This window comes from Dasypus novemcinctus, chromosome 19, assembly GCF_030445035.2.
Source record: "Dasypus novemcinctus isolate mDasNov1 chromosome 19, mDasNov1.1.hap2, whole genome shotgun sequence".
NCBI lineage: Eukaryota > Metazoa > Chordata > Mammalia > Cingulata > Dasypodidae > Dasypus > Dasypus novemcinctus.
The window spans coordinates 5,061,205-5,076,063 of NC_080691.1; the positions used below are offsets into that span (position 1 = coordinate 5,061,205).

Genomic DNA, 14,859 nt, shown 5'->3' on the forward strand with positions numbered 1-14,859 from the left:
CAGGCCCTGTGTGTGCAGTCTCTTGTGATGGAGTGGTGGGCCCCTTCTGGTAGTGGGCCCCTGCACAATCATAGGACTTCCCTGTACCCTGCTCCTTACTTGGGCAGTTGCTTGTTCACAACTGGCATGTCAGTCTTCCCATCCAGGTTCCAGGCAGACCTAGAACTTCAGCACCTGGAGCCCAATGCCCAGAGGTGTCTGGAGGTATTGGGTGGCCCCAGTGCTGCCACTGGTAATGCCAGATCCTAGGAGAATAGGTGGGGGCAGGACATTCTCCTTCAAGCTGCCCAGACCCACATTCAGATCCTATGTCCTGCTACTGACCCAGGTTGATGATAAATTTAATTTGCAACCAAATATTATAAAACTTAATCCAGTTCTTTTAACAGGAGAATTGCCATAAATGAAGTCAATTTTGTACAAAAATGCATTGTAACAGATACAATTCAATATGATTTGTGGGGAAAGCTGATAGGCAGTAATTTTAAATTTTCCTTTATTAACACTTCATAAAAGAATATTCTTACACTGATATAGCCTGTGCATTAAATCAAAATTATTTCCAAGAGTACCTAGTCTCCAAGATGGCCAAATAAGTAATATAGGCCCTACAGTCTTTGAATGTTCAGAAGGGATATGAGACTGAGTGTGTATTCAGGGCTGCCTCCAGACGATGTGGAAGATATGCTAATCCAAACTGGCTTGGATGTGGAGAATATGTAACTCACCTGGAGGAAATAACCTATCTGATACTAAGATCAAACACTGAAGAACCTAACCAAAGGTCTGTTTACCATCACTGTTAGTCTTCCTAATCCTATATCCTCTGTATAAAAGGGTCTGGAAAAGGCTGTTCGGGGCTCAGTTTTTATTAGGACAAGAGTCCGCCAAGCCCGGCCGGTCCAAATAAACCAACTTCCTTCTCAGTATTCTCGTGTTCTGGCCTTCGATACCGCGCACACCCGATTTCTCTACTACATTTTTGGTGACTCTGGTGGGATGCACTGAGAAGGTCAGAGGCGGCAACAGTTGTTTGCCCCTACCGGACGTCTCCAGGGAGGCCGGGAGGGCCCGGGTGAAGCCCAGCCCTGGGCGCCCCTGGACACCCCATTTGAGTCCAGAAAGAGGTTGCAGTCTTTGCTGGAGCCCTTCCGGAGGAGCCAGGGACACCGGGAGGTTTGAGAGACCCTGAGAACGAAGCAAGGAGCTCCACACGTTGGATTGGTAAGACCCCCGGGGGCATAGTGCAGGGAAGGCCTAATTCTGAAATTAGGAGGGAGTCTGATCAACTCTCAAAGAGGAGGCCCTAGTACTCCTGAGAATACAGGAGGAAGCCATCTCCTCTCCAAGTCCGAAGAAAGGAAAGGGGGGTGGCTGTGTGCATGTGCTTGTGGCGACTGAGTGAGACGCAGAAAATTGCTTCTGTGGCGCGAGTGCGGAGTCCCGATCCGCGGTTCCGTGGTGACCTCATACGATCAAGGGCGGTCTGGGGGGTCCCTGCAAAGGGACCCTCTTCCATATCGGGGGCTTATACCAATCCGCTAAGGTTAAGAGGCACCAAAAGTTCCTGCGAGGGACGCGGCCAGAGACGGACGAAGCGAAAGGCTTGAGTGACTGTTGTACACCGCCGGCACAGGGTGGAAATGGGAAACACACACAGTAAAACCCTGTTAGAATGTATGCTGGAAAACTTCCCCCGTGCATTCCAGGGAGAGATGTACGGCATAAGGTTTCAGCCAGGAAAGCTTAGGATGCTTTGTGAGTTAGAATGGCCAACTTTCGGCGTGGGCTGGCCCCAGGAGGGCACTTTGGATCCCTGGATCATCCATAGAGTCCACGACGCAGTGACTGGAAATCCAGGGCATCCAGACCAATTCCCCTACATTGATGCTTGGGAAAATGCTGTGAGCCAAAGCCCGCCTTGGTTAAGGAAGTGCATGACTAAGGAAGCTAGAATTTGCTTAATACAGAAACCGAGGAGTGCTGTCCCAGGGACCAGACCAAACAATCACCTTGCAAAGGGCACAGAGGAAGTGCATCCCAAGTCCAGTGCTAATCTGCCCATTTTGGAAGGGCCAGATGAATTTGCATTTCCTCCACCTTATGCAATGACTCCCGCCCCAGCGATACTAAGGAGTGAAAATGAGCTAGTCTCCCTAAGCAGTGACCCACAGTCGTCATCCGCACAGGAAAGTGTGATATCCACACCATCCCCACCGCTGCTTTTATCACCACCCCCACCTCTGCTTTTGTCACCATCAGAGAAGGCACCTATACTATCCCCACAGTTGCCTTTATCGTCATCTGCACCTGAGAGCCCTACACCATCCCCACAGCAGCTTTTACCATCTCCGCAGCGGTCCTTGGCACCTTCAGCAAGGGAAAATGCAAACCAGCTGCCTTTAGAACTGGTTGCTGCTAGCAATGTAGCCGCAAGGCTTCCCAACGGTCAGGGAGGAGATGCTAAGAGATTACAGCTCAAACCACAGGGAGCCCCGGGGGCAGAGGGAGCAATGAAAAAGGCTGGTTTCCAGTTCCTGCTCTGTGAAACCCGGGCCCCAATCTTTTACGATGCAGATGACGGGGTTCAGGGGGGAAGCCGGACATTCATCTTTCAGCCCTTTACAACAACAGATCTCTTTAACTGGAAAAGCCACACCCCACCATTTTCAGAGAAGCCTCAGGCCATGACAGACCTTTTCCAGTCCATCATACAGACCCACAGACCCACCTGTGCTGATTGTAAACAACTTATAATGACTTTATTGAACTTTGAGGAGAGAAGGCGGGTCACACAGGGAGCGCTAACCTGGCTTAGAGAGCACCCACCTGAGGGAACTTTGGACAGTGATCAATATGCCCACTTGCAGTTTCCAGAGGAGGACCCCCTGTGGGATCCAAATAGCGCTGTAGGGCTCAACCGACTAGAGATATTCCATAGGGCATTAGTTGAAGGATTCAAGGCGGGGAGCCGCAAGGCAGTGAATATGGCAAAGACCAGTCAAATTCTACAGGCTCTAGATGAGAGTCCTGCTCAATTCTATGAGAGACTGTGTGAGGCGTTCCTTGTATACACGCCCTTTAACCCAGATGCTCCTGAGAGCCAAACAATGGTAAATGCAGCATTTGTTGCCCAGTCACAGGCTGACATCTGGAGAAAGCTGCAGAAATTAGATGGGTTTGCTGGAATGAATATCTCTCAGCTCATGGAAGTAGCTACTAAGGTCTATGTCAACCGTGATGAAGAAACAAAAAGGGAAGAAATTAGGAAGATGAGGAAAAAGGCAGATTTTCTGGTGGCAGCCATAGTGGAAAAGTCCATTCCTGTGACAAGGAAGGTAACTTGGCAAGCCCCAGCCCCAAGGAGAGGGAAAGGCCCACGTCTAGGGTGAAATCAGTGTGCATACTGCAAAGGCCAGTGGGGTATCACAACCCAAACTCTGGGACCGTAAAGGTTCAGAGAAGAAACCTGCAAATCAGATCATTGGGCTGGCAGGAATGGAGGACTCTGATAGAGATTATTAGGACAGACCGGGCTCCTATTCCCTTGGCCCCAAGGAGCCTATGGTCGGAGTTCAAATTGGGGGCCACACCGTATATATGATGGTTGACACTGGGGCTCAACATTCTGTAATGACCAAGCCAGTTGGGCCTCTATCAAAAAGACAAGCCACTATCGTAGGGGCAACTGGCAAAAGTGCCCAACGGCCTTTCCTTCAAGCCAGGACCTGCAACATTGGGGGAAGGGAGGTCACTCACGAATTCCTCTATCTTCTGGAGTGCCCAGTCCCCCTCCTGGGTGGAGATCTGCTGTCAAAACTACAGGCTCAAATTACCTTTAGTGCCACAGGGCGATCCACACTGACCTTGGGGCCACAAGACCCTCGAAGGTAGTGCTAACCCTTCCTCTGCAGGAGGAATGGAGACTATTTTGCCTCAGTGAAACTGGAAAATCCATGGCCATACAGCTCCCCTTTGAAGATGTGCCTGAAGTATGGGCAGAGGGGAACCCGATGGGGATGGCACATGACATTCCTCCAATTATTATTGAAATAAAGCCTACAGCCAGTCCACTAAGCATAAGGCAGTATCCAGTTCCACGCGAAGCGCAAGAAAGGGTCCAGCTACATATTCAGAAATTGCTGAGTGAGGGCATAGTGAAGCCATGCCAGTCTCCATGGAACACCCCTCTCTTCCCAGTTAAAAAGCCTGATGGAGATTACCACCCAGTCCAGGACGTACGAGCAGTTAATTTGGCAGTAGTAGCCCTTCATTCTGCAGTTTCTAATCCTTATACTCTGCTCAGCTTAATACCCGCATCAGCAATCTACTTTTCATGCCTAGATCTTAAGGACGCTTTCTTCTGCATTAGGGTAAAACCAAGGAGTCAGCCGATTTTTGCCTTTACATGGGAAAATCCAAATTCAGGTGAAAAGCAGCAGCTGACATGGACGCGATTGCCTCAGGGATTTAAAAATACACCCACTATTTTTGGACAAGCCCTGGCCAGCGATCTCAAATCCTTTAAGGCAGAAAGCCATAACTGTTTTCTTCTCCAGTATGTAGATGACCTCATTCTCAGAAGTTCCACCTATCAGGACTGTGCTGGTGGAACCCATGCTCTTTTAAAACATCTACAGCAGAAGGGCTATCGGGTGTCTAAGAAAAAGGCCCAAATCTGCCTACCTCAGGCCAAATATCTAGGTTACAAAATAACACAGGGGCGCCGTGAATTAGGACTTGAAAGAAAGGAAGCGATCTGTAGTCTGCCTGAGCCCAATTCTCGCCGGAAGCTGCGAGAGTTCCTTGGGGCAGCTGGATTCTGCCGCAATTGGATCCCCAATTTTGGGGTCCTCACGCGCCCTTTATATGAAGCCACAAAGGGGGGAGATAGGGATTCCCTGCTCTGGGAAAGCCCACAGAAAAAATGCTTTCACTGCTCTCAAACAAGCTCTAATGGAAGCACCGAGTCTCGGACTTCCGGATCTCAGTAAACCGTTCTACCTCTATGTTCACAACCGCCAAAGCATAGCAGTAGGAGTACTCACTCAATACCTCGGTTCCTGGCAAAGACCTGTAGCGTATTTATCTAAACAACTGGACACTGTAGCCCAGGGATGGCCCTCATGTTTGCAAGCTGTAGCGGCTGCAGCCATGCTTACAGTAGAAGCTATAAAATTAACTCTTGGGCAGCCTATTATTGTCCGGGTTCCACATGCAGTAGTCACAATCTTAGAAGCCAAAGGAACACATTGGCTTACTAACAGCCACCTGGTTAAATATCAGACCCTATTATGTGAAAACCCATCCATCCAGCTGGAACTTGTAAAAACCCTAAATGCAGCCACCCTGCTACCCGTAGAGCCAGGGGTTCCAGCCCATAACTGCCTGGAAACATTGCAAGAAGTATATTCCAGCCAGCCAGACCTTCAAGACCAGCCATTGGCAAATCCTGACATGGAGTTTTTTACAGATGGGAGTAGCTTTATGCAGGGCAGCAATCGATGAGCAGGATATGCTGTAGTAACATCTGAGACCACAGTAGAGGTGCAGCGCCTCCCACATAACACATCAGCACAAAAAGCTGAACTCATTGCCCTCACCTGAGCCTTGCAACTTGCAGCCGGAGCCAAGGTTAACATCTACACAGACTCCAAATATGCCTTTCTTACCCTGCATGCGCATGGAGCCTTATATAAACAAAAGGAACTCATTAACTCGGGAGGCAAGAGCATTAAATATGACACACAGATTCTGGAGCTACTAGATGCAGTTTGGGAGCCTGCCAAAGTACCTGTAATGCACTGTAAGGGACACCAGACAAGCCACAGCCCCATTGCCCAGGGAAATCAGAGGGCAGACGCTGAAGCAAAAAGAGTGGCACAGGAGGGATCCCTATCTGAAAACCGGGCCGCTGCTCTCATTCCTCAACCCCTTAATTATCAGAACATCCAGCATACACTGCCTGCTCTCACCCCGCAGCCTCTGAGTCACCGAGAGCCACAATATACTCAAGCTGAGAGAGAGTGGATACTCTCTGAGGGCGGGACACAAGGGGAAAATGGATGGTGGACATTGCCTGATCACAGAATAGTTGTGCCACAAATATTAGCAGGAGCTGTAGTTCAAGACTACCATGAGAACACACACTTGGGAAAAACTCATCTTAAGGAAGTGTTAGAAAGATTCTTTTACATCCCAAGACTAGTCACTATCACCCATGCTGTATGCCAATGATGTGTGACATGTGCAAAGAATAACCCTCACCAGGGTCCCACAACAGCCCCAGGGGTCCAGAGAATTGGTAGTATGCCCCTCAAAGATCTAGTAGTTGGTTTCACTGAAATGCCACGATCTGGAGGCTATAAATATCTCCTAGTTCTTGTTTCCACGTTTTCTGGCTGGGTGGAAGCCTTCCCCACTCGAACAGAAAAAGCTGAAGAAGTAGCCAAGGTTCTCCTCAGGGAAATTATCCCTCGCTATGGGCTACCACTCTCAATTGGCTCTGACAACAGACCTGCCTTCGTCTCTGAAATCACTCAAAAGATTGCAAAGGCACTGCGCATCCAATGGAAACTGCACACTGCTTACCATCCTCAGAGCTCAGGAAAGGTAGAGTGAATGAATCGTTCAATAAAGACTTATATTGCCAAGATTTGCCAAGAAACTGGGCTAACATGGGTGCAAGTACTTCCAAGTGCTCTCCTACAAATTCGAGCCAGCCCAAGCCAAAAACTAAGCCTAACTCCTTATGAAATCCTCTTTGGGAGGCCTCCTCTCTTAATCAGAAATATAGAGGGGAATCTTACAGAAAGAGGGAACTTATCAATAGTTCAGCAGATGATAAGCTTAGGAAAAACCCTACATAACCTGCATCGCTGGGTCCAAGAAAGGGCCCCCATTAGCTTAAGCAGCTCTGTACACCCATAGAAGCCAGGAGATGCAGTTTGGGTCAAGGGCTGAAAGTCAGCTCCACTAACTCCTCGATGGCGAGGGCCCTATCTTGTCATTTTATCCACCCCCACTGCAGTTAAGGTAGCTGAAATCATCCCGTGGATACACCATAGCCGAGTCAAGCGAGCTGCCCCAGAGTCCTGGACCTGTATTCCAGATACCCACAGCCCAACCAAACTCATCTTGTGAAAAAGGGGAACACTGAGCCCTGCTCCAGTCACACCCCAGAAGCTGACTGGTCTACGCATGGCTGAAGATTGAGGAGGGAACACCGAGCTCTGCTCCAATCACACCCTGGAAGCTGATTGGTCTACGCACAGCCGAAGATTAGGAATCCGGATTAGTCCACTGCAATGTCCCTTCGGCTGCTTTTCCTACTTCTAACCTTAACCCTCCCCTGGTCCCAGGTCGGCACCACAGAATGTGAGCCATGTATACAAAAGGTGCGTACAGGGGCCCATGTCAACACCACATTAATATATCATAGTCATTACACCTGCAAGGGCCAGGTAACCACCTGTCAGTTTCAGGGAACCTCCTATAGCGTCTGTAATGCATCTGGCCAAATAACCTGCTATGACCCTAGACCCCCAACAGTCTCCCGTAAATGGGAAATAAGAGTGCTTGATCAAAATGGGGAGCTGCTTTCCTCCACCCCAGTCATGAGCCAGAATGAACAAGTGTCCCTCCTATTTGACGCATGTCAGGTTATAAACTCTGGGATACCATGGAACATAGATTGTGGAGGGCTCAGCTGGGAGCGGACATATACTCATAGCAATAAGTACATGTGCGCTCCAGAGATGGGAAGTGCAGCCCGAGGGGGGAGTTTTTGGTGCAAATACATAGGTGCATACTACTGCCCCTACTGGTCTTGTGCCACCTGGGCCACCTGGAAAACAAACATAGCTAAACAGACAGCTATCCTCACCAAGGGTATGGCCCCGGCTAACTGTCCACGTGGTCAGTGTAACCCTTTAAATCTCACCATCCTTAAACCTGAATCCTGGCAGACTCAGGGAGTCCAAATGGGCCTCCGCATTGAAGGTAAAGAAATAGACCCAGGAGCCTACATCTGGGTTGGGTATCGAGAATACCCACTCACAAGTAAAGCCCATTCTGTGTTCCACTCCTTTTATGAAGAAATGGAAAAGCCCTTTTCCATCCCACAAGCAGCAACAAACCTCTTTATAAGCCTGGCTGAAGTGGTGGGCGCAGCCTTAAATATCTCCTCATGTTATGTATGTGGCGGTACTAATATGGGAGACCAATGGCCATGGGAGACCATGGAATACAATTACAGCCAACCATATAATGCAACTGACCTCCCGCCTGTCCCCCGAGATAGGATGTGGCCCTTACAAACTTCTGTCATAGGAAAATATTGTGCTTCAAGGGCCTGCCTAAGCTCCTCTATAGCTGTTGGAAATCTAACATGTACAGGGGGAATATTCCAAAATCATACCACAAATACAACAGAACCTTGGGGAACATGGAACGAATCAAACCTCGTTCTCATAAATCGTACTTTCCCCAATTTAATCACAGTGTAGAACTCCACTGCAAAGGGCGCCTTTAGTGCCCCAAATGGTTTGTACTAGATTTGTGGGAAAGTTGCATTCCGAGAACTGCCATGAAACTGGTGTGGAACTTGTATGCTTAGTACAATAAAACCCTCCTTTTTCCTCATTCCCCTAACAGAAGGGAAAGAGCTAAGCCAGCCAGTGTATCAAAACATAAGGGAAAAAAGGGCTGTCATTACTGAGGAGGTGAAGAATGGCCCCCTGAGCGTATAATCCAATACTATGGGCCAGCAACTTGGGCAGAGGATGGCATGTGGGGTTACCGAACCCCTATCTATATACTAAACCGAATCATCCGCCTACAAGTGGTGGTAGAAATAATAACTAATGAAACTGCCCATGCACTGAACTTACTAGCCCAAGAGCAAACTAAATTCAGGAATGCTATCTATCAAAACCGTCTTGCCCTAGACTATCTCTTGGCAGCTGAAGGGGGAGTTTGTGGAAAATTCAATCTCTCTAACTGCTGCCTTGAATCAGATAACACTGGAAAGGTTATTGATGAAATTACAAGCAATATAGTAAAAATTGCTCATGTCCCAGTGCAAACCTGGAATGGTTGGAATATAAATAACCCCTTTGGAAGCTGGCAGTCAATAGTAGACAATTTCAAGCTTCTATTGGGAATAGTTGCCCTCTTCATAGGAGCATGCACCATCCTTCCATGCCTCCTTCCTTTCATCATAAGCAGAATGTGCACCCTAATAAATGGTGTAGTAAAAAGGCAAAGAGCTGCCCATCTCATGGCTCTATATACATACCAGCCAGTCCAGAGGGACTCAGACAATAGTGATGCCGAAGCTTAATAACTTAAGCTTGGCCTCAAAGGGGGGAATATGATATAGCCTGTGCATTAAATCAAAATTATTTCCAAGAGTACCTAGTCTCCAAGATGGCCAAATAAGTAATATAGGCCCTACAGTCTTTGAATGTTCAGAAGGGATGTGAGACTGAGTGTGTATTCAGGGCTGCCTCCAGACGATGTGGAAGATATGCTAATCCAAACTGGCTTGGATGTGGAGAATATGTAACTCACCTGGAGGAAATAACCTATCTGATACTAAGATCAAACACTGAAGAACCTAACCAAAGGTCTGTTTACCATCACTGTTAGTCTTCCTAATCCTATATCCTCTGTATAAAAGGGTCTGGAAAAGGCTGTTCGGGGCTCGGTTTTTATTAGGTCAAGAGTCCGCCGAGCCCGGCCAGTCGAAATAAACCAACTTCCTTCTTGGTATTCTCATGTCCTGGCCTTCGATACCACGCACACCCGATTTCTCTACTACGACACTATTAACCACAATCTTCATGCATCACCAAAATCACTACATTATACAGTCCCTCATTATTCTCTACCTTCCTTTCAATTAAAATATTACATCCACAGACTACCCCTTTTGGTCACAATCACATTTATAAAAAAACAGTGTTAGTTATACTCACTGTAATTTAAATGTATTGCCACCAAATCTATTCATTTCCACACATTACAACAAACATTATTAAAAATTCTACATATATTAAGAATCAGCTCCTATTCTCAACCCATATTCTATTTTCTAGGGGGTAGAAGAGGTTATGAGATTTTTCTTTTTGGAGTAAGGAAAATTGAGGTGATGAGAGCACAACTCTGTGATGAATATGAGAGTCACTTAGTTTACACTCTGAATGGATTTTAAAAGTCATGGGACTGTATAACACAATGAATCATTTGGTGGAAGCTGGACTGTGGTTATCTGAACAAATATGAGAACATTCTCCTATGAACTATAACAACTTTATAATGCTAATACAGGGTGTCTGTAACCAGGTGGGTTGTGGGAAAAATACACCTAGTGTAAAATACTGGCTATAAGTAGTAGTAATGTTTTGATGATGCTTTTCATTGTTTGTAACAATTGTTTCATAACAGTGCAAGGTGTTGGTGTTGGGGTAATATGTGGGAGCCCTGAATGATGATATGCATGGTTTTTTGCAAGTTCACAACATTTACTATACACTTATTGTTTGTGGATGTTCATTTAGGAATGATAAAATTCAAATTTTAAAAAGTTTAAAAATTTTTCTTTATTCCAGGTGATCCAATGCCATTTTAAGAAATTCCATGACAAAACTTTCTTCTTGGTAAATGTGATGTTCCTTTGAAATGGACTGAGCAAATTGCACAGCAAATGAACACAAAAAGAAGCAGAAAGTCCTAGGCCCCAAGCAAAATTCTAATTTGATCCAATAGTGTTATTTATTGTAAAGATTCCAGGAATGTCAGATTTTGCTTTGAAAAATCATGTCTCAAAACTGCTAAAAAAAGTATACCTTGCAAATACTTCACTCTTCCCAGCCAACAGGCCTGCAGCTAATCTTCATATTTGAATTTTCTGGGAAAAATACTACAATTCAGTCAAAAAAATAAATTGACTACCCTCAGGAGGTTGAGGAGGAGGTGTTAGAGCTGGTGGTTTGAAGTTACTCAGAAAGGGACAGAGGTATCAGTAGGATGGTTGTTTCTGTGTGGAGAGTTTGTTCCATTAACAAGGGTTGCATGATATCCACTTGCCTTCCAGAATACTTTGTACTGCCAAGTTCTTTAGCAGACCAAGACTAAAGTAGTTTTCCCATTATTTGTTGGAAGATTGCCACTTCTGTGCTGAAACCACCCTAATTGGCATATCTTGGTGAGAATGGTCCTCACAAAAGATGTGTTGCAACAGAGAAAAATTGATCAAAGTATCTGTAATGCAATAACTAGAAATCACCCACAGAGAAGTGATGTTTACAAACTGGGATTGAATAATACCTTGTCTAATATCCAGGAAATTTAGAAGGTATTTGTAAAACTTAAGCAACTATGTGTTAATGAGTCTTTTGAAGAAACTTAACTGAAATGGCCATCTTCATTTCAATGTACTACGTGGTTAAAATATGTAAAAGCATTCCTTAAGCATTCAGTAGCACTTATGTACAGGCTGGAAAGCAAACAAACCTACCATAGGAGAATGAGTAGATTTGAGTTATGTCATATTTTCTCTTATTCAGGTGATGGTGGATCCCTACATTAGGACACTTTCTGTATTTCCATGTCTGATGCAGAAGGAGTGGATCATGGCTGGCTATCAGTTCCTGGACAGATGTAACCATTTAATGAGATCAGAAAAAGAATCCCCCTTATTTTTGCAATTCTTGGATGCCACAAGGCAACTGTTACTATCCAGCCATGTTCAAGTTTTAATGAAACTAACTTAGTGGTCCTGTACAACAGTACCCACATCTCACTGTTAGGCATGCTCCTATTCAACTGTCCTAACCAGTGGGTGAAGCAAACCACAGAATTTGTAATAAGTGAAAATAGCCAATTGGGTGATGAAACAGGCTTAAAATTCACATTGGTTTGGGACTGGTCTTTTCAGTTTACAGCGAAGTATCACACCATTTTCTGCAAATGCCTTATACATTAGAAAGAGCATGTCTTATATACAGAATTGCTCTATGAAATTTTTTAAATGGACAAAGAAAAGATACAGTTCCACAATTAGAGAATAGCTGTCCTTCAAGAATGGAACCATCACTGACCAATTACTTCATCAAAGGAGAAACCTGTTAATATTACAACTGAAACCAGAATTATGGGAAGATTGCATCATATGAGACAAAAACAATGGAGAAAGAGCCAAAAGCTCTCCAAGGTGTCTGATTTTGGAGTCAGCAGACCAGGACAGTGCTTCACAATTCCCAGAAGGGTGAGGGCCAGAGAGATGACCTAAAAATTACAAATGTAAGTAACCAAACCCTTGTGGCATCCTCAAAGAGCTCCATTCCCCCACCCCAAGTCATTAAACTGGGGTAAAACCCCTGGCTTCCTGCAGCTGACTGAGAGAGGATCATATTCCTACCTGTGAGCTCTTACAAGGAAAAGAAAAGTGATTGGGGGGTTTTCTTCAATGACTTCAGCCAGCACAATCTGATTCCAATCTCAGATTTGGCCAGACCAAAACACAGGAAAACAGATATTGAAATAAACACTTCCATTGAAAGGTGCTCTGGCAAGTGCCATTTACAGGCACGCATGGAAATTGCATGAATAAAACTGCATCAGAATCTCCCTGTACCCTAACTTCTAGAAGGAAATCTGCACTTAAGCTGGGCACTTTTAAAAACATAGAACAAGTTGAACCAAATAGCAAAGAAGATATGTGAAAAAATAATAATAGGTGAGAGAGAGAAAACTGGCCATAAGAGTAAATTCACCAACATATTCAGGTGCCTGGACATCAGCAAAAAATTACAGACCATATCAGGAAACAGGAAGAGTTTGTCTAAGCAAATGAACAAACCAAATCTCCAGAAGAGATATGGGATTTAAGACAAGACATGGAAATCACACAATTCTCCTAAATCAATTCAAAGAATTGAAAGGAAGTAAGACTAAAAGGATAAAAGATATTAAGAAGACTCTGGGTGAGCATAAAGAACCATGTGAAAGCTTGCAAATAAAAGTAACAAGCCTAAAAATAAAAAAAAAAGTAACAAGCCTTAATTAAAGATAGAACATCTGAATTGGAAAAGACAGGAAAAAAGAAAGAGAATGGAAAAAATGGACGAGGGTCTCAGGGAACTGAATAACAATGTGAAAGACAAAAACATTTCACATTATTGGTTTCCCAAAAGGAGAAGGGAATGGAAAAGACACATACAGTATATCTGAGAAAATAGTGACCAAAAACTTCCCACCCCTTATGAAAGACATAAATATCAATAGCCAAGAAGGACAACATACTCCACACAGAATAAATATGAATAGACCTACCCCCGGACAGTTATTATTCAGAGGACAAATATCAGAGATAAACAGAGTCTTCTGAAATCAGCAAGAGAAAAGCGAAACATCCCTTGCAAGGGAACATCAGTAAAATTAAGTACCAACTTCTCACCAGAAACCATGGAGGAAATAAGAAAGTGGTATGATGTTTCTATGGTACTGAAGGAGAAAAAACTGTCAGCCAAGAATTCTGTATCCAGGAAAACTGTCCTTAAAAATGAGGGAGAGTTTCAAAGTCTAAACAGACAAACAAAACCTGATAGAATATTTTACCAAAACATGGCAATTGCAAGAGCTAATGAAGGCAGTGCTACATCCTGAAAGGAAAAAGCAAAGGCAAGAGATTTGGAGAAGAATGTAGAAATGAAGATTATCAGGAAGGATAAATTTAAGTGTAAATAGACAGATAATAGTATGACATGAAAACACAAAGCCAAAGGACAAAATACATGAAGTAATAATGCCTTTAAACTAACAACTTTGAATGTTAATGTCTTGAACACTGAATCAAAAGACATAGACTAATAGAATGGATTTTTAAAATGAAACAACTATATGTTGTCTACAAGAGACTCACCACAGACATAAGGACAAATCCCAATAAAAACTGAAATGTTATTTCATACAAATAATAACCAAAAAACCTACTGTAGTGATACTAATATTGGACCAAAAAAATTTAAATGCAAAATGGTGTTAAGGGATGAAGAAGGCTACTATATAGTAATAAAAGGATCAAGTCACCAAAAAAAAAACTAACCCAAGTGCTCCATGATACATGAAGTACTTACTGGCAAAGCTGAAGGGAGAAATACAGGTCTCTACAATAACAGAAATTTCAACGTATCATTCTCAGTATTAGAAAGAACATGTGGACAGAGGATAAAGAAACAGATAACTTGAATAATATGATAAATGAACTAGACCTAACATACATCTATAGAGCACTGCACCCCAAACAGCAGGATAAACTTTCTTTTCAATCACTCATATATCCTTCTCCAAGGTAGACCATATGTTGGGTGGCAAGAAAAGCCTCAATAAGTTTAAAAAGATTGACATTAAACAAAACACTTTCTCTGATTATAACAAAATGAAGATGGAAATTGATAGTGTTGGAAAAAGGAAAATTAATAAATATATGGAGATAAACAACACACTCAAATAATCAGTGGGTCAAATCAGAAATTGCAAGGGAGTCAGCAAATATCTTGAGATGAAAGAAAATGAAAACACAGCATATCAAAACCTATGGGACACTGCAAAGGCAGTACTGGGAGTGAAATTTACAGACTCAATGCTTATGGTAAAAAAGATGACAGGACTAAAATTGGAGAGCTTACTGCTACCTGGAAAACCTAGAAAAGAGCAGCAAACTAATCCCAAACCAAGCTGAAGGAAAGAAAAAGAAAGTTCAGAGCAGAAAGAAATGAAATTGAGAAAAAAATAGAGTGAATCAACAAAACCAAAGTGGTTATTTGATAAGATCAACAAACCTGACAACTCCTT

At 44.0% G+C, this 14,859-nt stretch overlaps 1 pseudogene; it reads left to right on the plus strand.

Annotated features, from left to right (window-relative positions):
* The first annotated feature begins 235 nt into the window (after positions 1-235).
* On the plus strand, positions 236-12,179 carry LOC131274682 (myotubularin-related protein 10 pseudogene; annotated as a pseudogene).
* The last annotated feature ends 2,680 nt before the right edge of the window (positions 12,180-14,859 follow it).